Source organism: Eubalaena glacialis, chromosome 13 (genome assembly GCF_028564815.1).
Source record: "Eubalaena glacialis isolate mEubGla1 chromosome 13, mEubGla1.1.hap2.+ XY, whole genome shotgun sequence".
NCBI lineage: Eukaryota > Metazoa > Chordata > Mammalia > Artiodactyla > Balaenidae > Eubalaena > Eubalaena glacialis.
Window position 1 is genome coordinate 79,704,863 of NC_083728.1, and position 22,653 is coordinate 79,727,515.

At 42.5% G+C, this 22,653-nt stretch overlaps 2 pseudogenes; both read right to left on the bottom strand.

Moving 5' to 3' along the window:
• Positions 1 to 10,815: 10,815 nt before the first annotated feature.
• LOC133103012 (calmodulin-like) lies at positions 10,816 to 11,213 on the bottom strand (annotated as a pseudogene).
• Positions 11,214 to 17,192: 5,979 nt separating this feature from the next.
• On the bottom strand, positions 17,193 to 17,289 carry LOC133104574 (small nucleolar RNA U3; annotated as a pseudogene).
• Between the last annotated feature and the right edge of the window lie 5,364 nt (positions 17,290 to 22,653).

Genomic DNA, 22,653 nt, shown 5'->3' on the forward strand with positions numbered 1-22,653 from the left:
GGACATACACACATTAGTTCTTTTTCCTTTCCACAGCCCACGTGTTTGATAAGGGGTACGAATTAACTGTATTAAGCGAGCGAGCGATTAAGAAGGGAAAGTCACCCTGCCTGGTGCAAGGCCGGGAACCGCGTGCAATTTCGGATTATCAGCAGGTGCCCAAGCCCTGCGGCCAGGGGACGCTAAAATTGTGGTAGCTTGATGCGCCGGCAGTTTTGGGGTGAGGGCCGAGAGTTGGTAGCGGCCGCGCGGGGGAACCAGCGCGAGCCCAGCGTCCCACCCGCCAGCCTCGGGTGCGCCCGGCCCCGCGGGCGTTGGGGGAAGGATGCTCCCCGAGAGCTGCAGAGGCGAGAGGAATCAGGCCGAGTGCCCTGCGCTCAGAAAAGGCCAGGCCTACCTCCTCGCCGAGGGCAGCTGCACAGCTGAGCAGGAGTCATTAACACCCTGCGGCACCCGAGGCTCTGCGGTGACTCCCCGGTCTAATTACCTAATTACTGTCTCCGTAAACGCTGCTCTCAGGGAGTTATTGCGGAGAATGCCTTTGTTTTGGTTTGGTTTAACTAGCGCAGATAATTCTCTTCCCACGAAAATTGCATCTATCCCCTCGGGGATTTTCTTTTTAATAGATCGAAAATAATTCAATACTTAAAAAAAAAAAAAAGTCCTTTTCAGGTATTTGATCTTGCTGAGTTTCTGTCTGTGACCAAGTTGCCAATTTGAGTTTTTTTCTGCTCTCTGAAGTATCCCTGGTGGGGCGTGGCCTACATACCACGCTCCGAGGGCAATTTTGTTAGTTCCTTAAATGAGCAAATCGCAAGAGAGAGTTTTTAATAAAACGCAGAGAGGATTTTCTCTTCCACACACGTGTCTTACACCTGCTACTGGGAAAGAGAGAAACTAATATTTATCCCTCTACCACTCTCCCACACATCATCTCTTTTTAAAACTCTCTTTAGAATTTGTTATGAAAATATTCAGACCTTCTCAGAAGTGAAAATAGAACAAAGAACTCCCGTATCCCATCACACGGATTCAACAATTATCAAGATCCTGTTAGGTTTGCTTTACGCCTTTCTGTTTTGCTCTGCTGCAGACCTTGTGTCATTTTACTGCTATATATCTCAATATACAGCTCTAAAAAACTAGACTTTTTTCTTACATAACCTCAATGCCATTTTCATACTTGACAAAGTCAACTTGGCCCTGTTATCATCTAAAACCCAGTCCAGAATCAAATTTCTGATTGTCTAAAAGACAATAGAAAACATACAACTCAGAATACATACAGAATCTACACATGAAATTTTCTTGTATGGTGTTTAAGTCTCTTATAATCTAGGGTGGGCCCCTGCCCTTTTCATTTTTCCGTGTCATGACTTGCTGCAAAAACTGGGTCAGTTGTCCTGTAAAATGCCCCACTTTGTGGATTTTTCTGTTTCCTTGTCGTGTCATTTAACTTCTTCCTCTCTCTCCCATATCGTGTAAATGGAGGTTGGCTCTAGAGGCTAGGAGGTGATGTGTGTTGGTATCATACCAGGAGACCCGCAATAGCTCATGGTCCCAATTTTAGTGATCAATAGGCTCAGGTGGTGACAGCCTGCCCCTGCAATTGTATAGTTCCACATTAAGCTTTTATCTAATAGTTTCAACCATAGTTCATTTCTTTATTTGCTGTTGCGTTCATTTGCTATTATCTCATTAGGGGCTGTGAAATGGTAATTTTCTAATTCAATCCTTTCTTCCACATTTATTAGCTAGGATTCTTTCCCTCATGAATTTAGACTCTTTGGTTACCCTGATATACCTTTTTTCTTCCAGTTTTATTGGTATATAGTTGATGTACAGCACTGTATAAGGTGTACAGCAAAATGATTTGACTTAATACATCATGAAATGATGACCACAGTAAGTTTAGTGAATATCCATCATCTCATATAGATACAAAATTGAATAGAAAAACATTTTTTTCCTTGTGATGAGAACTCAGGATTTGCTCTGTTAACTTTTGTATATCACATACAGCAGTGTTAATTATATTTATCATGTTGTATGTTACATCTCTAGTACATATTTGTCTTATAGCTGGAAGTTTGTATCTTTTGACTACCTTCATCCGATTCCCCCTTCCCCCCATACCACTCTCCCACACATTACCACTAGACCTGTCCTACAAGAAATGCTACAGGGATTCCTTCAGGTTGAAATGAAAGGATGCGAGACAGTAACTTGTAGCCAGATATAGGCATAAAGATCCCTGTTAAAGGTAAATACATGGGCACATATAAAAACCTATTGTTGGGGCTTCCCTGGTGGCGCAGTTGTTGAGAATCCACCTGCCAATACAGGGGACACGGGTTCGATCCCTGGTCCGGGAAGATGCTGCGGAGCCACTAAGCTCGTGCACCACAACTACTGAGCCTGTGCTCTAGAGCCCGTGAGCCACAACTACTGAGCCCGCGTGCTGCAACTAGTGAAGCCCGTGCGCCTAGAGCCGGTGCTCCACAACGAGAGAAGCCACCACAATGAGAAATCCGCGCACTGCAAAGAAGAGTAGCCCCTGCTCGCCGCAACTAGAGAAAGCCCACGCACAGCAACGAAGACCCAACACAGCCAAAAATAAATAAATAAAACCTATTGTTATAAATTTTTTTGTAACCCCACTTTTAATTCTTCACAGGATTTAAGAGACAAATGCTACAGTAATCAAAACATGTAATACTGGAATAAGGCAGACATATACACCAATGGAACAGAATAGAGAACCCAGAAATAAGCTCTTGCATATATGACCAAATGCTTTTCAACATATGGTTCTGGGTAAACTGGATATCCATATGCGAAAGAATGAAATTGGACCTTTACCTTACATCCAATACAAAAATTAACTCAAAGTGAATCAAAGACCTAAACATAAGCTCTAAATCTATAAAACTCTTAGAAGCAAACGTAGTGGAAAAGCTTTATGACATTGGATTTGGCAATGATTTCTTGGATATGACACCAAAAGCACAGGCAACAAAAGAAAAAATAGATAAATTAGACCATCAAACTTGAAAACTTTTGTGCATCAAAGAACACTATGAAGAGAGTGAAAAAGCAACTTATGGAATGAAAGAAAGTATTTGCAAATCATTTATCTGATAAGGGTTTAATATCCAGAATATATGAAGAACTCCTACAGCTCAACAACAACCAAAAAACAACCCAGCTTAAAAATGGGCAACAGACTTGTATATACATTTCTCCTTTCCTAACCTTCCTTGCCATATTGATTTTCAGCCCCCTGTGGTACTCCAGCAGCTATGATAAATAATATGGGGTCTGTGCCAGTTACCAATTTATTGCCTTTTGGCTCCAAATTCACCCTTCATTGCTTGCTGTGCAAAAATTGGAGCTGGACCATTTAAGTATTTTTTTCTTTACCAGTTGGCACAATGTTAGTCTTTGTCAGGTGAGGGGCTCCGGAGAGTAATTGCAGGAGGAAGGGGTCTCCCTTCTCATTCTAATGTACTCTTTCAGCAGGCTCCTGCAGCATGCATGGGTTCCTTAGTGCTCAGCTCCTGCAGTGCAGATGGCCTCCCCAGCACCAGGGTTCTGCAGCTCATGTAGCTCTTCCAGAGCCCCGCTCCTGCAGTGACAGTGGCCAGCACCACCCAGCCAGTAGTTTTCCCCTGAATCCTCCCATCCTTGGTTGGCTTTGTGTCAGGGTGCCTCCACTGAGATACCTCTCCAAGAATGACTTTCCTTGACACCCTAGAAGGTAGGTTTCTGGCAAGTTCTGGAGGGCAAATTTCCAGCAACTACCATTGCTGTGTAAAGCTCAGCTTCTCTGTACACCGGTCCCAAATCTCAGACACAGAGTTTTGGGTAAAGTAGAAAAGGATAGCTTTATTACTTTGCCAGGCAAAGGGGGACTCCTGCCTGGAAAAGCTATGTGTCCCAACCCGGGAGGATTTGATGAGGGGTTTTACAACAGTGGTTCAAAGGTGGGGTCTCTGACAAGTTTAGGGTGTGCGTGAGGCTTGCACTCCCTTAATCTCGTCTCAGGTGATGGGTCTCCTAATCTTGGTGAGCTTCTCTGGCCCCTTTCATCTTGCCTCAGCTGGTTTCCTGGCTGCTCCTCCCTTGATTAGCAACTGTTCGAATCTGCCCTTTGCAACTCCGGGAAGGTCATGAAGACTGGAGTCTTGCCTATAAGAAACAGGGGACAAAAGGGCCTCTATACCTGGGAGCCTCACAGGGCCTCACTTGGTTTCACCGTTGGCCCAGCATTGAGCAACTTCTGTGCCATCCAGTTACCCACAGCTGTGTAACTCTCCAGCAAGGTCTGGATCTCAGCCCTGGTCCTCTACCTCAGCTTAGGGGGTGATGGATGCACCTTATATATGCCGATCCTATATTCTTTAGAGTTCTCTTTACTTCTTGGCTAGCAGCCAATCCCACTTTACTCAAATCCCCTATTATAGTTAACACTTATATGTATTAAAATTTCGCTGTTCAAATTGCTGTGTGGCTTCCATCTCCCAATTTGACCCTGAGTGATACAGGGTCTCTGCCCAACACAGCAAGGAAGAAGGATGCCCAGTCTCTCACCATTATACAGTATGGTGTGCTAAACCAGTAGTGGGACAGAGTATTGGGGGTAGTGGGTAAGAAGATACCTAGAGGGTCCATGAAGACTGAGAGAATTAAGCTGAAAGGATGAGGAGGGGATCAGGGCACTCCAAGTTCATCATTAACACCTCCTCTTGTCTTTCTTCCCACCATCACTAAATCTCTGAGTTATATCAATTCTATCTCCCAAGTCTGGTCCATGCTTTCCACCCCACTGCCACATCTCATGCCAGGCCATCATCGTCTCTGGCTGGTTTATTGTGAGGGCCCTCTAATTATCCTCTTTGCTTCCACCCCTTGTTCAGCCTGTTCTCCACAATGAAGCCAGAGAGATTCTTCTAAAAGACAAATGTGAGTCCTTGATTAAAAACTGTTGGTCACTGCCCATTGCCCCTAGGACAAAATCTGACTCATTTGGCCACAAGGTTTGGAAAGATCTGGCCTCTGCTCACCTTTTCAGTTTCATCTTGTGCCACCCCTCCCTGTATTCTTACTCTCCAGCCACATGGAATGTTTCCTTAGGAACCTTTATTAGTACTGTTCCCTCTTCCAGGAAACCCTCTCCCTACCACCACCTTCACCCTTTCACTCTCATCTTTGCTTCCTTAGCTCATCCTTAGCCTCGGCTAAGATATCTACTCCTCGGAGAAGACTTCCCAAACCTATCTTTCTCTGATCTGGCTAGGCGCCCCTTGTGTATATTTCAGTCAAACCCGGTACTTTTCTCATAATGCTTATCACAGTCTGGTAACTGTCTGTTAACATGTATGTCCCCTCACTACCATGACATGAAATTCATACTTCGTGGCAAGAAAAGAAAAATTTAAACATAAAAACTTTTCTCTGCCCTTTGGCCTCCTCTCTCCCCTCTACTGTGCATTGTGTATCTGCATTATGCATCGACCAAACCTCCCCATAGGCAGAAATACCTGCTCAGCCATAAAGAGCAACATTCTCCTAGCACCAACAAGACAACTCCTTAAAAGATAACATTCCTTCCTGATTTTGTAAGGGGTCACGATGACCCACTACTTTGCACTTACAGATCTGGATTGTGTAAACTGTCAATAATACGTCACTTAATGTACAGCCCCTTGTCTCAAAAAAACTTATATAACTGTGCTTTGACTTCTAATAGGCGGAACAGTTCTTGGAGCTTTCTGAGAGGCTGTTCTCAGGTTATAATCCTCAATTTGGCTTGAATGAAATTTTCCATTTCTTAGATGGACTGATTAATTTTTCGTCGACACTACACTACAAGCTCCATGAGGACTGAAACTCTTGTTCACCCTTGTTTCCTCAGCATCTATTAATATTATAGTGCATGGTACATATTAGGTGCTCCGTAAATGTTGGGGGGAAAAGAATGAACCAGCAAAGATGACAGGGAGAATGTGTGAAAGTATGTCATGTAAGCAGAGTGTAGGGACATGGGTAAGAGTGGCTGGACCTGAAAGGCCCTGTAATTTATACTGAGCAATTTGTAATATAAAATATAAATCAAACACCCCACATTGGCTGCTGGTGATTGAACTGGGCTTCCTGTTCATACATTTGGTTTGACCAGCACAGTTTTAAGAACCTTTGAATGTGTATGCCTTTCAGTTTGCCACAATTCCCACTGGTCCCCACATTACATGGGCCTCCTTTCCTCATTGAAGCTGGCTGCCTGCCTCACTGAGATCTGTGTTTGCTATCCCTGCAGATGGATGGGAGGTAATTTAAAGAGGAAGAGGATTTAAAGAGGGGGATTTAAGATATGAGTTCTAGAAAGATAAATCCACCCTCAGTGGCGGTGTGCTTTGAGGCTTCCTCGGGAGAAGTGAATTTGTTTCATTCAAAGAGCCCTGGGAATAAACGTAGACTCAGAAAATCAGAGGCATCGACCACATTTTGAACAGTTCACGTCTTCAGACTGCTAAGCTGGCCATTGCCGGGCTGGGCCCATCCTCTTCTGTTTACTTTCTGAAACACAAACTGCCCTGATGAAATCTGAAGTCAGAGCTGCAACATTGACTCAGCAGCCTGCCATATTGCAAGGCCTTATGCCGGGAGCTGTGGGGGGATATAAAATGTCAGGGGAGGCTGGAATATAGCATCTCCTAGGGGAAATAGCAGCCGTGGACACACAGTGCCCCACAGAGACAGGGGGTTGGTGCTGTTAGGGAAAACTGGATTTGCCTCTTGGTAGGTGTGGAGCCAAAAGTCACAATCAAGCCAAAGAGCGGGAGGAGGATTTATTACTTGCAGCAAGTAAAGAGAACACTGGAGATCTTTCCCGAAGCAGTGTGTCTCCCCAAACAGCAAAATTGGGGAGGTTTTAAGCTAAGGGTGTATACATATTCATGAAGGGGCTTGGGCTGTCCACAGAGTCCAAGCTTTAGTTTATTGAAGTATCAAGGGTCAGAAAAGGTCAACATCATCATCCCTTAGGTTTCAATTGATCTGGTAGTTGAGCCCCTGGGGGGGTTTAAATGCTGCAAAACACCTCAAGAAAGTGCTTCAGGCTAGTCTTTACCACTGAAACAGAACTTGGAGTCTTTACAACTGATTTGTTATCTTTGCTATTGTTACTTCTCTTGCTTGATAACAGTTTATTCTTTTGTTCCCCTTCTCCTACAGTTTCCCTACATTTACATCTTGAAATATTGTGTTATGCTTGTTATAACTGATGAACCATATTGATACATTATTATTAACTAAAGTCCAATATTTTATATTAAGGGTCACTTTTTGTGTAGTACATTCTATGCGTTTTGACAAATGTGTCCATCATTACTGTATCATAAAGAATAGTTTCGTTGCCTTAAAAATCCTCTGGGGCTTCCCTGGTGGCGCAGTGGTTGAGAATCTGCCTGCCAATGCAAGGGACACAGGTTCGAGCCCTGGTCTGGGAAGATCCCACATGCCGCGGAGCAACTAGGCCTGTGAGCCACAACTACTGAGCCTGCGCGTCTGGAGCCTGTGCTCCTCAAGAGAGGCCGCGATAGTGAGAGGCCCGCGCATCGCTATGAAGAGTGGCCCCCGCTTGCCGCAGCTAGAGAAAACCCTTGCACAGAAACGAAGAGCCAACACAGCCAAAAATAAATAATAAATAAATAATAAATAAATTTTAAAAAAAAATCCTCTGTATTCCACTCTCTGTCCTTCGTTCCCTTCCCCCAACCTCTGACAAAACTAAAACTCCCAGAAAATAACATAGGTGAAAAATCTTGGTAACTTTGGGCTTGGTGATGACTTTTCAGTTACAACACCAAAAGCATGATTCATGAAAGAAAAAATTGATAAGTTGGGCTTTATTAAAATTAAAAACTTAGGGACTTCCATAGCGATCCAGTGGTTAAGATTCCATGCTCCTGGGACTTCCCTGCTGGTCCAGTGGTAAAGAATCTGTCCTGCAACGCAGGGGATGTGGGTTCAATCCCTGGTCAGGGAATAAGATCCCACATGCCACAGGGCAACTAAACCTGCGCGCCACAACTACTGAGCCTGCGTGCCTCAACTAGAGAGCCCACGTGCTGCAAACTACAGAGCCCACATGCTCTGAAGCCCACGCACGACAACTAGAGAGAAGCCCATGTACCACAACTAGAGAGAAGCCTACATGCCACAACGAAGAGCCCGTGTGCGGCAACAAAGATCCCATGTGCCACAACTAAGACCCGACACAGCCAAAAATAAGAATAAATAAGTAAATAAAAGATAAATTAAAAAAATAATAAGCCTCCGTGCTCCCAATGCGGGGGCCTGTGTTCGATCTCTGGTCAGGGAACTAGATCCTGCATGCATGCCGCCACTAAAAGATCCCGTGTACAGGGAACTCTACTCAGTGCTCTATAGTGACCTAAATAAGAAGGAAATCCAAAAAAGAGGGGATATATGTATACACATACCTGATTCACTTTGCTGTACAGTATACACTAAATATTGTAAAGCAACTATACTCCAATAACAATTTAAAAAATAAAAAAATTTTAAAATTTAAAAAATAGAAAAATAAAAGATCCTGTGTGCTGCAACTAAGACCCGGTGCAGCCAAACAAACAAACAAACAAACAAATAAATAAAATATTTTTAAAAATAAAATTAAATGAAATGAAAAACTTGGACTTCCCTGGTCTTCCCTATCTTTGCAAAACACATATTTGATAAAGGAGTGGTATCAAAAATATATTAAAAAACTCTTTTAAACTCAACAATAAGAAAACTAACTTCCTGACTAAAAGTGGGCAAAAGATCTGAACAAACACCTCACCGAAGAAGATATACAGATGGCAAATATGCATGTGAAAATATGCTCAACATCATATGTCATTAGGGAATTGCAAATTAAAACAGTGAGATACTACTACACACCTATTAGAATGGCTGAATTTCAAAGCACTGACAACACCAAACATTGGTGAGGATGTGGAGCAACAGGAACTCTCATTCATGGCTCCTGGGAATGTAAAATTGTACAGTCATTTTGAAAGATAGTATGTCAGTTTCCTACAAAACTAATTGTAATTTTTAAGTTGGAAATCAAATATATAACTTGTTTGAGGTAAATAGTACCACAATCAGATTTTCTTTAAGAGCCAAACAAATCTTTAAAAGCAAGTATCAATATAAGACAAAGCTTCTGGTATAGGATCAGTAGTAAAAAAATAATGATGTATGAGTACTTGGATAATAAACCCACTTTGCAATAGCACAACTTTAGGTATATATTGTGGATTCTCTATAGTTCAGAATTCTGAAATATACAACAGGCTGACTGTCCCTAAAGAAAACTATTTTTAAAAAGGCGTAACTTAGGTGTTCTTGTATTTGACCAACTCCATCTAAGTTTAGATGTGTTGAAGGACGTAGGTTAGTGGTTTTCAAACTGTGAGCAAAGGGGACCCATGAGGTAAAAACCATTTTAACAACACTATTAAAGACATTATCTGCCTCTCACTCTTGTTCTCTCATTAGTGTAGAGTGGAATTTTCCAGAGGCTACATGAAGTGTGATATCACAACAGATTGAATGTTGGTATGAGAATCCGGCTGTCTTTTATTAATCCAGACATTAAAGAGATATGCAAAAATGTAAAATGAGTCCACTTTTCTCACTGATGTGCTTTTTTTGTTTTGGAAAGTATAATTATTTTAAAAATATTTATGTCAACCTGTAATGGGTTTTTTTTTTAAATAAATTTATTTATTTTATTTATCTTTGGCTGCATTGGGTGTTTGTTGCTGCACGCGGGCTTTCTCTAGTTGCGGTGAGCAGGGGCTACTCCTCATTGCAGTGGACGGGCTTCTAATTGCAGTGGCTTCTCTTGTTGCGGAGCACGGGCTCTAGGCATGTGGGTTTCAGTAGTTGTGGCGTATGGGCTTGGTTGCTCCACAGCATGTGGGATCTTCCCGGGCCAGGGCTCGAACCCATGTACCCCTCGTTGGCAGGCGGATTCTCAACCACTGCGCCACCAGGGAAGCCCCCCTGTAATGGTTTTGTTATTATTTTGTAATGAACAAATATTTTTAAATTCTGTCTTAATTTCTAATATGGAAACTTTTAATGTATATAACTCATACAAACAAAAAGTCTTAGAGATCTTCATAAAATTTTAAAATGTAAAGGAATGCTGAACCCCCAAAATTTGAGAACCAGTAATTTAGCAAGCCATGTGCAACTTGCTACTTGATGTATTAAAAAAAAAATAAGGTATACGGTAGTGATAGTGAGATAAGGAAGAAAAACATAGGGCTCCCCTGGTGGCACAGTGGTTAAGAATCCACCTGCTAATGCAGGGGACACAGGTTCAAGCCCTGGTCCGGAAAGATCCCACATGCCGTGGAGCAACTAAGCCCGTGTACCACAACTACTGAGCCTGCTCTCTAGGGCCCATGAGCTACAACTGCTGAGCCCGCATGCCACAACTACTGAACCCTGTGCTCCTAGAGCCCGTGCTCTGCAACAAGAGAAGCCACCAAAATGAGAAGCCCACGCACCACAATGAAGAGTAGCCCCTGCTCGCCACAACTAGAGAAAGCCCATGCACAGCAATGAAGACCAAATGCAGCCAAAAATTAAAATTAAAATTAAAAGAAAAAAAAAAGAAAAACACAGAGGCGTAAGTCCTAATGACTACTCATGCATATTCTTTTGACAACAAGAAAAAAAAAGGCAAATAATTTGCACAGGAACTTTAACATATTCTCTACAGTGGTCTCACTTTGCTGACATCATTTATACAAATTCTTCAGTTTTTACTTGACTATTATTATCAATATCTGCTTCCATGATTATTTAATCAACCTCCTCATGTGTTAACTTTTCTTGAAGGTGTTTTATCATGTGATGTAGTTATGTCGCACCAACACAGATAGTGTCATCCTTATTAAACACAAGGAATGTTTCTCTAATTTCTTTTTTATGTTTTTCATTTTTCTTGTCATCATTGTCATAAAGTCCAGAAAGTCAATTGTACTATTTCCATCACCATTTGTTTCATTAATTTATCCTGAAACTTTGCTTCTAGGGAATTTTGCCCAAGAGGCCTCATTACAGTCTCCAATTTTTTGATGTTCGTCACCATCCTTGTCAAATAGTGGAAAGCTTTCAATTCTGAACTCTGTTTTCCCTTCAGCTGGTCAACCATGCTGCCAGTGCCACTTGTCTTCAAGTGACAGTCACACAAACGTTCAGTTCATTAGCTCCACTCAGACACTCTGAAATACTATTACTTCTTAATGTTTATCTGTTTATATTTATACATATTTTAAGTAAAACTTACATGGAAAAAGCTTATGTGTGCATTTGCTATTTTTTTAAATTTATTTATTTATTTTAATTGAAGTATAGTTGATTTACAATGTTGTGTTAGTTTCTGGTGTACCGCAAAGCGATTCCCTCCCCCACCTCATCCTCTCTCTTGGCAACCACAAGTCCATTTTCTATGTCTATGAATCTGTTTCTGTTTCATAAATAAGTTCATTTGTATCATTTTTTTAGATTCCACATATAAGTGATATCATACGGTATTTGTCTTTCTCTTTTTGTTGTTTTTTAAAATTTATTTTATTTTATTTATTTCTTTTCTTTTCTTTTGTTGGCTGCATCGGGTCTTCGTTGAGGCGTGCAGGCTTCTCTCTAGTTGTGGTGCATGGGCTCCAGGGCGTGTGGGCTCTGTAGTTTGCGGCACGCGAGCTCTCTTGTTGAGGTGCGCAAGCTCAGTAGTTGTGGCTCATGGGCTTAGCTGCCCTGTGGCATGTGGGATCTTAATTCCCTGATCAGGGATCGAACCTGCGTCCCCTGCATTGGAAGACGATTCTTTACCACTGGACCACCAGGGAAGTCCCTTTCTCTTTTTGACTTACTTCACTTAGTATGATAATCTCTAGGTCCATCCATGTTGCTGCAAGTGTCAATATTTCATTCTTTTTTATGGCTGAGTACTATTCCAATGTGTGTGTGTGTGTGTGTGTGTGTGTGTGTGTGTGTGTATCACATCTTCTTTATCCATTCATCTGTCGATGGACATTTAGATTGCTTCCATGTCTTGGGTCTTCCCTGGTGGTCCAGTGGGTAAGACCCCGGGCTTCTAATGCAGGGGGCCCAGGTTCAATCCCTGGTCGGGGAACTAGATCTTGCATGCATGCTGCAACTAAGAGTCCACATGCTGCAACTAAGAACCGTGGCAGCCAAAATTTAAAAAAATAAATAAGTAAATAGATTGCTTCCATGTCTTGGCTATCATAAATAGTGCTGCTATGAACATAAGGGTGCATGTATCTTTTTGAATTATAGTTTTGTCAGGATATATTCCCAGGAGTGGGATTGCTGGATCATATAGCAACTCTATTTTTAGTTTTTTGAGGAACCTCCATACTGTTTTCCATAGTGGCTGCACCAATTTACATTCCCACCAATAGTGTAAGAGGGTTCCCATTCACTGGGTTTTGCAAATTCATTGGTTTATTTGATAAATGCATGTGGCATTGGTAACCACCAAATGAGAAAGAAAAAGTCATTTGTTACAGTCAGGAACTAGTTTTGCACTATCAGGCTTTGGCATTCTCTTGTTTTTTATTGCTGAGTACAAGTCTGCTGTATGAATATACCATACTTGGCTTTTCCATTCACCTGTTTGTGGTCATTGGGTTGTTTTCAATCTTTAGCTGTTAAGAATAAAAATGGTATGCATAAAAAGACTTTGTACATGTATATTTTGTGAACATATATTTTCATTACTCTTCTAGAAAATATCTAGGTGTGAAATTGCTGGGTCATATGGTAGGTGACATTTAGCTTTATGAGTAGCTGCCAGATTTTCCAAAGTGTTTTACCATCTTACATTTTCCAACAACGTGTGAATGTTTCAGTTGCTCTTCTTCCTTGCCAACCAGGGTAGGCGTTGTCATTGTTTTCAATGTTAGCCATTCTAGTGGGTAGGAAATTGTACCTTGTGGGTTTAATTTGAATTTCCTTTTCAGAAAACATCATCATATTAACTGAATGCTGCTCATTTGAATTTTACTGTTTTTAAAATATATTTTATATTTATATTACTGTACAATTACATTTAATTTTCTAACTTGCTTTGGTTTTATCCTTGTACAAGGAGCTATAAGAATAAGGCATTTATTTTATTTTTTAGAATAAGGCATTTATATCTACTTTTCTGTTTGTACATATTTAAGTAGCATCATAATAAAAATAATATAGGTCAACATTTGAGGCTCATAATTTTTCCTTTACAAGATGTAAGTGCATTGCTCAAGTCTGAACCACTAACCCAGCCCACATATTTCTGCCATTCAAGTCTTTGTCCAATTTTCTTTTTTTTTAAATGTATTTTATTATTATTTTTTTAGAAGTCAGGTTTTTTTTTAATTTAAATTTTTATTTTTTAAATTTATTTTTGGCTGCATTGGGTCTTCGCTGCTGTGCGTGGGCTTTCTCTAGTTGCGGCGATTGGGGGCTATTCTTCCCTGTGGTGTGCGGGCTTTGCTTTGCGGTGGCTTCTCTTGTTGTGGAGCAGGGGCTCTAGGTGCGCGGGCTTCAGTAGTTGCAGCACGTGGGCTCAGTAGTTGTGGCTCGCGGCCCCTAAAGCGCAGGCTCAGCAGTTGTGGCTCACGGGCTTAGTTGCTCCGCGGCATGTGGGATCTTCCTGGACCAGGGCTCGAACCCGTGTCCCCTGCATTGGCAGGCGGATTCTTAACCACTGTGCCACCAGGGAAGTCCCAATACTTATTTTTAAATAAAGATGTGAGAATTGTCCTGTACTCCTTAGCTCCACGCTCTTATTTTAAAAGATAATTACTGTTAACAATTTGGGGGCTTCCCTGGTGGCCTGTGCACCTCAACGAAGAGTAGCCCCCGCTCACCGCAACTAGAGAAAGCCCACCTACAGCGATGAAAAGCCAACGCAGCCAAAAGTAAATAAATAAAATTAAAAAAAAAAGAAGAGGCACATTTAAAAAAAAAAGTTTGGGGGGTAGTGGGAGGGAGGTCACTTCATACTTTCCACTTTAATACATCATGGGCACCTATGCTTATATCTACTGATCTACCTTAATCTTTTTCGTGGTCACGTCGTGTTTCATTATATGGATGGATTACAGTTTTCTAACCAGTCCCTGTAGGCTTTTAGATTCCTTCTCACATTTGCTATGAGCTCTTTACATCATTAAAAAATGAAACTATCTCACATTTCCTGGTAACATTTTCCTGTCTAAAATTTCCCCATAAGCCTTTGAATGTTGTGAACTTCTCACACACCATTTAAAACTTTTAAGAACTTATAGCTGTCTGTGTGTTCCTTCTTTTTCTTCACGGTATCTTCTGCTCTACTCTGGGCTTCACCATCTAGGAAGAAAGACTGAGGAGGCAACATGGCTCCTGCGTGCTGGGCGTGGGAGGGACACCCCCTCAGCTCTAACATCTCCTCCAGTGCCCACCCTAGGAAGGTGATATTCAGTGTTCTGGAATCAGTTCCCCCACCCCTTTAATTTTTTTGCTTTATTATCCCCTGACATAACTTCAACTGCTCCTTCCCTATCTGCTTCAAAATCCGTCTCTTTAGCACCAGACTCTTCCCCAGATGCCTTCTACTCCTATCCAGATAGATGCCTTGTATCTCCAAGACAACAGCTCTCCAGCCAGACTCATTATATGCACCCACAAAAATGGATTCCCTTTTTCTCAAGACCTCCTAGTCTTTCACCATCCATATGAAACCAGTCATCACAAACCTTATTGATTCTACCTTCTAAGTATCTCTGGATGCTTTCTCTTCAAGCCCACTGTTACTGTCTGGGTTATGGCAACTGAAATTGTCAAGTCCTGTGTGTGACAATTATTTAAATCTTAGTACAACAACAACAAAACCCCCAAAACAAAACATAACAGAAAAATCTTAGTACAGTTGACCCTTGAACAACATGGGTTTGAACTGCACAAGTCCACTTATATGTGGATTTTTTCCCCACCGCATAAATATATACAGTAGTACAGGATGAGCAATTGGTTGAATCCAGATGCAGAACCACAGAGGGCCAAGGGCTGACTATAAAGTTATTGGAGGATTTTTCACTGGGCAGTTGGGTGCCCCTAACCCCAGTGTTGTTCAAGGGTCAACTGTAAATAGAAATGATCTAATTTCCTCCCTTCCTCTCTGTTCCTCTCCCTCCATCCTTTCTTCTTCTTTGTCTCCCCATCCAATCCATCATCCATGCTGCCCCCCAAAGTTCTCTCTCCAAAAGGCAGATTTGGTTGTTACTCCAAAACTGTAAGAAAATAAACTTGTGTTGTTTCAAGCCACTAAGTTTATGGTAATTTGTTACAGCAGCAATTGGAAATTAATAGTGGGGGTGGGCATAGACAACAGTATTAAGTAGAGTGGTCAGGGTTGGCCTCATTAAAGTAAAAATTAAGCAAAGTCTTGAAGGAAGTGAAGGAGCTGGCTAATGGTCTACCTGGGGGAAGAGCATTTCAGGTAAAAGGAACAGAATGAAGGCCCTAAGAGGGAACTGTCTGGTGTGTCTGAGGCTTAGGAAGGAGGCCAGTGGAGCACAGAGAGTGAGGGAGAGAGAAGTGGGGAAAGAGGCCAGAGAGTTGACAAGGTGGGGTCCATGCAGATCATATGAGCCCTTGGAGGTCATTGCCAGGATTTGGCTTTTACTCTGACTGATATGGAAATCAGGAAAGGCTTCTGAGCAGAGAGGTGACACAATCTGTCTCCTGATTTAAAAGGACCCTCTGGCTGCTCTGAGTTGAGAAGACTCCAGGAAGATTTGGGTAGAAGCAGGGAGACCAAGCTATAGCAACATGTGGGTGGGAGATGACAGTGGCTCTGACCAGGGTCATAGCAGTGGTGAGAAGTGGTCAGATCCTGAATACATTTTGAAGATCATCAACGGGATTTCCTGACAGACTGGATATGGGGTGTCAAGGTTGAGTTTTATTTTTGTGGAATTCTTTTTTTTTTTTTATAACCTTCAATATTCTCCTTTTATTAAAATGAAAATATTTTATTTTTAATATCAGAATACCTTAGATAGCTATAATTAATGTACTACGCTGTAGTTCATACTCATTCTAACTTCTTTATATACATAGAACAGTGAGACTCTTACCCAGGGTTGCAGCTCACCTCTACTTTCTCACAGACTTTTTTTTTTTAAAACATCTTTATTAGAGTATAATTGCTTTACAATGGTGTGTTAGTTTCTGCTTTATAACAATGTGAATCAGTTATACATATACATATATCCCCATATCTCTTCCCTCTTGCGTCTCCCTCCCTCCCTCCCTCCCTATCCCACCCCTCTAGGTGGTCACAAAGCACTGAGCTGATCTCCCTGTGCTATGCGGCTGCTTCCCACTAGCTATCTATTTTACATTTGGTAGTGTATATATGTCCATGCCACTCTCTCACATCGTCCCAGCTTACCCTTCCCCCTCCCCGTGTCCTCAAGTCCATTCTCTAGTAGGTCTGCATCTTTATTCCTGTCTTGCCCCTAGGTTCTTCATGACCATTTTTTTTTTTTTTTTAGATTCCATATATATGTGTTAGCATACGGTATTTGTTTTTCTCTTTCTGACTTACTTCACTCTGTAGGACAGACTCTAGGTCCATCCACCTCACTACAAATAACTCAATTTCGTTTCTTTTTATGGCTGAGTAATATTCCATTGTATATATGTGCCACATCTTCTTTATCCATTCATCTGTTAATGGACACTTAGGTCGCTTCCATGTCCTGGCTATTGTAAATAGAGCTGCAATGAACATTGTGGTACATGACTTTTTTTTTTTTTTTTTTTTAAACTTTGGGTTTATTTATTTATTTATTTATGGCTGTGTTGGGTCTTCGTTTCTGTGCGAGGGCTTTCTCTAGTTGCGGCAAGTGGGGGCCACTCTTGATCGCGGTGCGCGGGCCTCTCACTATCGCGGCCTCTCTTGTTGCGGAGCACAGGCTCCAGACGCACAGGCTCAGTAATTGTGGCTCACGGGCCTAGTTGCTCCGCGGCATGTGGGATCTTCCCAGACCAGGGCTCGAACCCGTGTCCCCTGCGTTGACAGGCAGATTCTCAACCACTGCGCCACCAGGGAAGCCCCTACATGACTTTTTTTGAGTTATGGTTTTCGAAACTTCTCTAGTAACAAACTATAGAAATGATCCCTGAAGGTATAGTCTTTATTTTTGTGGAATTCTTAAATGATTTTTAAAAATAATACTGCCTTTCCCAATCCTACCAAGAATGGGAAGCTAGATTAAAGAAATCTCAAGTCAGACCAGTCCCTCTTTGACTATACAGCCCCTATAACACCCCAACCGTACAATCAGGTTTTTGTTACTAAGGATTAGGAGAGACCCCTGCACAGTTGGTGCCTGTTGTTGTTGTTGTTGTTTTTCATCTATTAATCAAACTTACTTTATCATTCTTTTAAAAAATTTTATTTTATTGAAGTATAGTTGATATACAATATTATGTTAATTTCTGCTGTACAACAAAGTGATTCGGTTATACATATATATATACATTCTTTTTCATATTCTTTTCCATTATGGTTTATCACAGGATAATGAGTATAGTTCCCTGTGCTATACAGTAGGACCTTGTTGTTTATCCATTCTATATGTAATAGTTTGCTTCTGCTAATCCCAAACTCCTACTCCATCCTTCCCCCACTCCCCCTCCCCCTTGGCAACTACAGTCTGTTTTCTATGTCTGAGAGTCTGTTTCTGTTTCGTAGATAAGTTCATGTGTGTCATATTTTAGATTCCACATCTTTATCATTCTTGATAGTCTTGTATACATGCAGTTTTGGGAATTCTTTGAACAGCTTGTAACATCTTATTGGTTCCCTCATTAATTAATTATTCCCTAATCAGTTTTGATAAATGAGGAAATAAAATTATGTTCTTTGCATACTTTATCCAAGATTGGAGTCATATGGGCTACATCAGATCAATGCTTGAGCAAATGTGAAATTAGAGCTTTTTTAGCCTGGAACATTCTGGGTGTTGTTATTAAAGAAGATGCCATTTTATTTATTTATTTATTTGTTTATTTTTTTAAACAGTGAAGAGAGTTAACGGAATTTTGGCTGCATTTATTGATACATAGTGTTTATTTTTATTTATTTTTTAAAATTTTATTTATTTATTCTTGCCTGCATTGGGTCTTCGTTGCTGTGCGCGGGCTTTCTCTAGTTGCGGTGAACAGGGCTACTCTTCCTTGCGGTGTGCGGGCTTCTCATTGCGGTGGCTTCTCTTGTTGAGAACACGGGCTCTAGGCACGCGGGCTTCAGTAGTTGTGGCATGTGGGCTCAGTCGTTGTGGCTCGTGGGCTCTAGAGCGCAGGCTCAGTAATTGTGGCGCATGGGCTTAGTTGCTCTGCGGCATGTGGGATCTTCCCTGACCAGGGCTGGAACCTGTGTCCACTGCATCGGCAGGCAGATTCTTAAGCACTGCACCACCAGGGAAGCCCCTCACTGTACTTCTATCAACAAAGAAGTTTATTTAAGTCTCTCCTCTTCTGAACATCCATAGATTTTACTCTCACAGACCATATCTATTGTGGCATCAGGCAGAGCAGTCACAAAATCCCTGTAACATCAATTTCATTGTCCAAAACCCAGAAAAATACATACTATTTGAGCATCATGGGAATATCACAGTACAGTCCCAAGATGATTTCAGCACACATTATATATATATATATATATATATATATATTTTTTTTTTTTTTTTTTTGGCTGCACCAGGTCTTAGTTGCGGCACGTGGGATCTTCGTTGCCGCGTTCAGGATCTTCGTTGTGGCATGCGAACTCTTAGTTGCAGCATGTGGGATCTAGTTCCCTGACCAGAGATCGAACCCAGGCCCCCTGCATTGGGAGCGCGGGGTCTTAGCCACTGGACCACCAGGGAAGTCCCTCAGCCCACTTTTTAAAAGCATGTTTAGTACAATATTTTAGTAGAACTGAGATGTTTGGAGAGTCCCTTGGAGGTTTGTGATAAGAGAATGTGACCCATATCTCTCAGGTTATTCAACCTAATCACTAAATGATTAATAATTCAAGTCCTTTCTATACCTCTGGGTATATGGGTGATTTTGAACAAGGCAGATCCTTAGGGTAGAGGGTGAAGAGTGGAGACTGAAAGCTTTGTCTTTGCTGTAAACGAGCCTGCCAGACAGATGACCTGGGGAAGGCCATTTAGTCTCTTTGAGCTACAGTTTCTCATTTGGGCTCAGAGTTAAATATCACTAAGGGGCTTCCCTGGTGGCGCAGTGGTTAAGAATCCGCCTGCCAACGCAGGGGACACGGGTTCGAGCCCTGGTCCGGGAAGATCCCACATGCCGAGGAGCAACTAGGCCCGTGCGCCACAGCTACTGAGCCTGCGCTGTAGAGCCAGCGAGCCACAACTACTGAAGCCCGCATGCCACAACTACTGAAGCCTGCGCTTGTAGAGCCTGTGCTCCACAACAAGAGAAGCCATCGCAATGAGAAGCCCTCGCACTGCAACAAAGACTAGTCCCCGCTCGCCGCGACTAGAGAAAGCCTGTGCACAGCAAGGAAGACCCAACGCAGCCAATAAATAAATATAAATAAATAAATACATAAATATCACTAAGGTTCTTTCCAACGTAGAGAGAGTAGTATTTTCTACCCAAAGACCTGGATTTTAGTCTTGGCTTTGCCATTTATTAGCTGTGTGACCTTGGGCAAATTACAAAACCTCTTTGAACCTCTGACTTCTCACCTGAAAAATGGGGATAATCATAATTTGCAAGTTGTTCCAAGCACCAAATAAACTGATATATGGGGTAATACTGTCTAATAAACCATAAAGGAACACTAATGCAGAGGTATCAATTTTTATTTTTAATAGTAGCTGGTCATAAAGGAAAACAAAATAAAACACAGTTTTGAGTTGTGTTCTTGGTTTCTTCAGAATTTGCAAAAACGGAAAAATTGTAAATGTGCTTACTGGGCCTTTTTAGCAACAAGCACTTAGTTTGAAATACAGTATTAATGGCTTATAATATATAGACCGGTGCACTCTGGGAATGCTTGGTCGTGGTGAAGAGAGCCTATCAGCTCTGATATGGAGGTGCATGGAGCCCAGCATCAGGCAGCGGCTGGGTTATAGGTCTCCAGCAGGACACAAAACACAGCACATCAGGTGGCCATGAAACACTTTGATTCTTGGGACCTTTTTTTAAATTTATGTATTTAATTTGTTTTTGGCTGCACTGCATCTTCATTGCTGCGCGGGCTTTCTCTATTTGTGAACGGGGGCTACTCTTCGTTGTGGTGCGCGGGCTTCTCATTGCAGTGGCTTGTCTTGTTGTGGAGCACGGGCTCTAGGTGAGCGGGCTTCAGTAGTTGCAGCATGCGGGCTCAGTAGTTGTGGTGCGCGGGCTCTAGAGCGCAGGCTCAGTAGTTGTGGCACACGGGCTTAGTTGCTTCCACAGCATGTGGGATCTTCCCGGACCAGGGCTCGAACCCAAGTCCCCTGCATTGGCAGGCGGATCCTTAACCAGAGCGCCACCAGGGAAGTCCATGTGGCCTGTCTTTAAAGCCAGCAATGGCTGGTCGAGTTTTTCTCATGATGCCATCCCTCTGGTTCTGCCTCTCTCTTCTGCATTTAAAGGATCCTTGTAATTACACCTGGCCCACCTAGATAAGATTTTCCACCAATGTAATCTTCTTTTAAGGTCAGCTGATTAGCAACCTTAATTCCATCTGCACCCTTAATTCGCCCTTCCTGTGTAACATAACATAGTTAAATGGGGACTAGGACATGGATGTCTTGGGTGGGGGGCATTATTTTGCCTCCCACAGTGACAATTTTGTCACTGTGCTAACAAGACCAAGTGCTGAGCTCAGCACTGGGAAATTAAGCATGAATAACTCGTGCTCCCTAATCTCCATTCATTCATGGGGGGAGCACCTCACCTAGGTTTGGCAAATCAGAGTGGGCTTCCAGGAGGAGGTGATGTCAAAGCTGACAAGCGTCAGATGAGCAGGAGCAGAAGCAAGGCCAGTTGAGAGTAGGGGTTTAAGAAGAATGTTCCGAGCAGAGGGGATAACACACTCCAGAGGCTCCCTGAAGAGAGAGCATGGGGGATTTGGGGGGCAGAAGAGATTCAGGAGGGCTAGACAGCAGGTAAAATAGAGAGAGGAAAACAGTGATGCTGCGAGGTAGGACAGAGCAGGGACCATTAAGGAGTTTGGACTTTATCCCAAAGGCAAGGTATTTAAATGGGGGAGCGACACGATCAGATTCATGGGGTAGAGGCATCACTCGGGCTGCTGTGCAGAGAAGGCACTGATAGGAGCGGACAGCTCAGTGGGAGAGCTGGAGAGGCCCAGGGGCGAGGCAGCAGAAATGGAGAGGATGGATGGATGGATGTAGGAGATGCTGAGGAGACAGAATCATCAGGAGTGGTGAATGGAGTTAAAGGGAATGCCTGGGTTTCTGTTTGGGCAACAGGTGCTTCTGTTTGTGCTTTTCACAGAGACGGAAATGCAGAAATAGGGTCACATTGCGGCGGCGGGGGTGGGGTGGGGGCGGTGGTTGTAATAAGATGCTTTTAGGACGTGTTAAATTTGGGATGCTTATGGCCATCCTAGTGTGGATTCTCGTAGGCACATCAGTATGGAAGTCAGAGACCCAGAAGAAGAGTCTAGGATGAAGATGCCTATTTTGGTGTGATCATCAACTAGATGAAAGCCATGGGAGGGGATGGTTTCACCCAGGAAGAGGGTGCAGAGTGAAAGTCAAGAAGTCACAGGGTAAGGAGCACAAACATTGGAGGGGCTGGAAAGGCAGACTCAGCCTCCTATAACTGGAGGGGCCAGCTTCCTTTCCCTTCCTTCCTTCCACCCTCCCTCTCTCCTTTTCTTCCCTTGTTTCCTTTCTTCCTCACTCCCTTCTTTGCTTCCTTCCTCTTCCTCCTTTTCATTATTCCATTCTAATTCAGTCCAAAATTAGGCTTGACGAGCCCAGATGAGGTGGTCATGGTGGCCTGTGTGAGGACAGCAAAGAAATGGGGCGGCAGGGACAGCCCACCGGGGTCCACTAATTGGCGACATAGAGAGGATTGAGCACATGGAGACGGATTCTGAATATATATTGAGATACTGGGAGCCAAGTTTCTCACTGTTGGAGAAGAGAGGAAGAAATATGGTGGAAAGGGGAAACGAGAATGGGCCCTGTGTTGTTGGCTTGGAATTGCAACTGTTGGTGTAAATTCATGCTTTATAATGTAGAAAGATATAGCTATAACTAGAGGTATAAAAGTGTATGTGGGGGGTATACATATATTTATTCCCTGTTCCATCCACTGAAAGAGCCTGGGAGCTGTGACTCCTGATAGCAAAAGAAACCAAGGCTCCTTGAGAAATGACTAATTTCAGTCAAGGCTTGGGAATGTATAAGATGGACCTGGAAAATTTTGCTGTGGAAGAAGTGTTCAAATAATGATGGGAACGTGTCAAAAGACACAGAATGTGATTTGAAGGGTCTCACTTGCCAAATCTGAGATAAT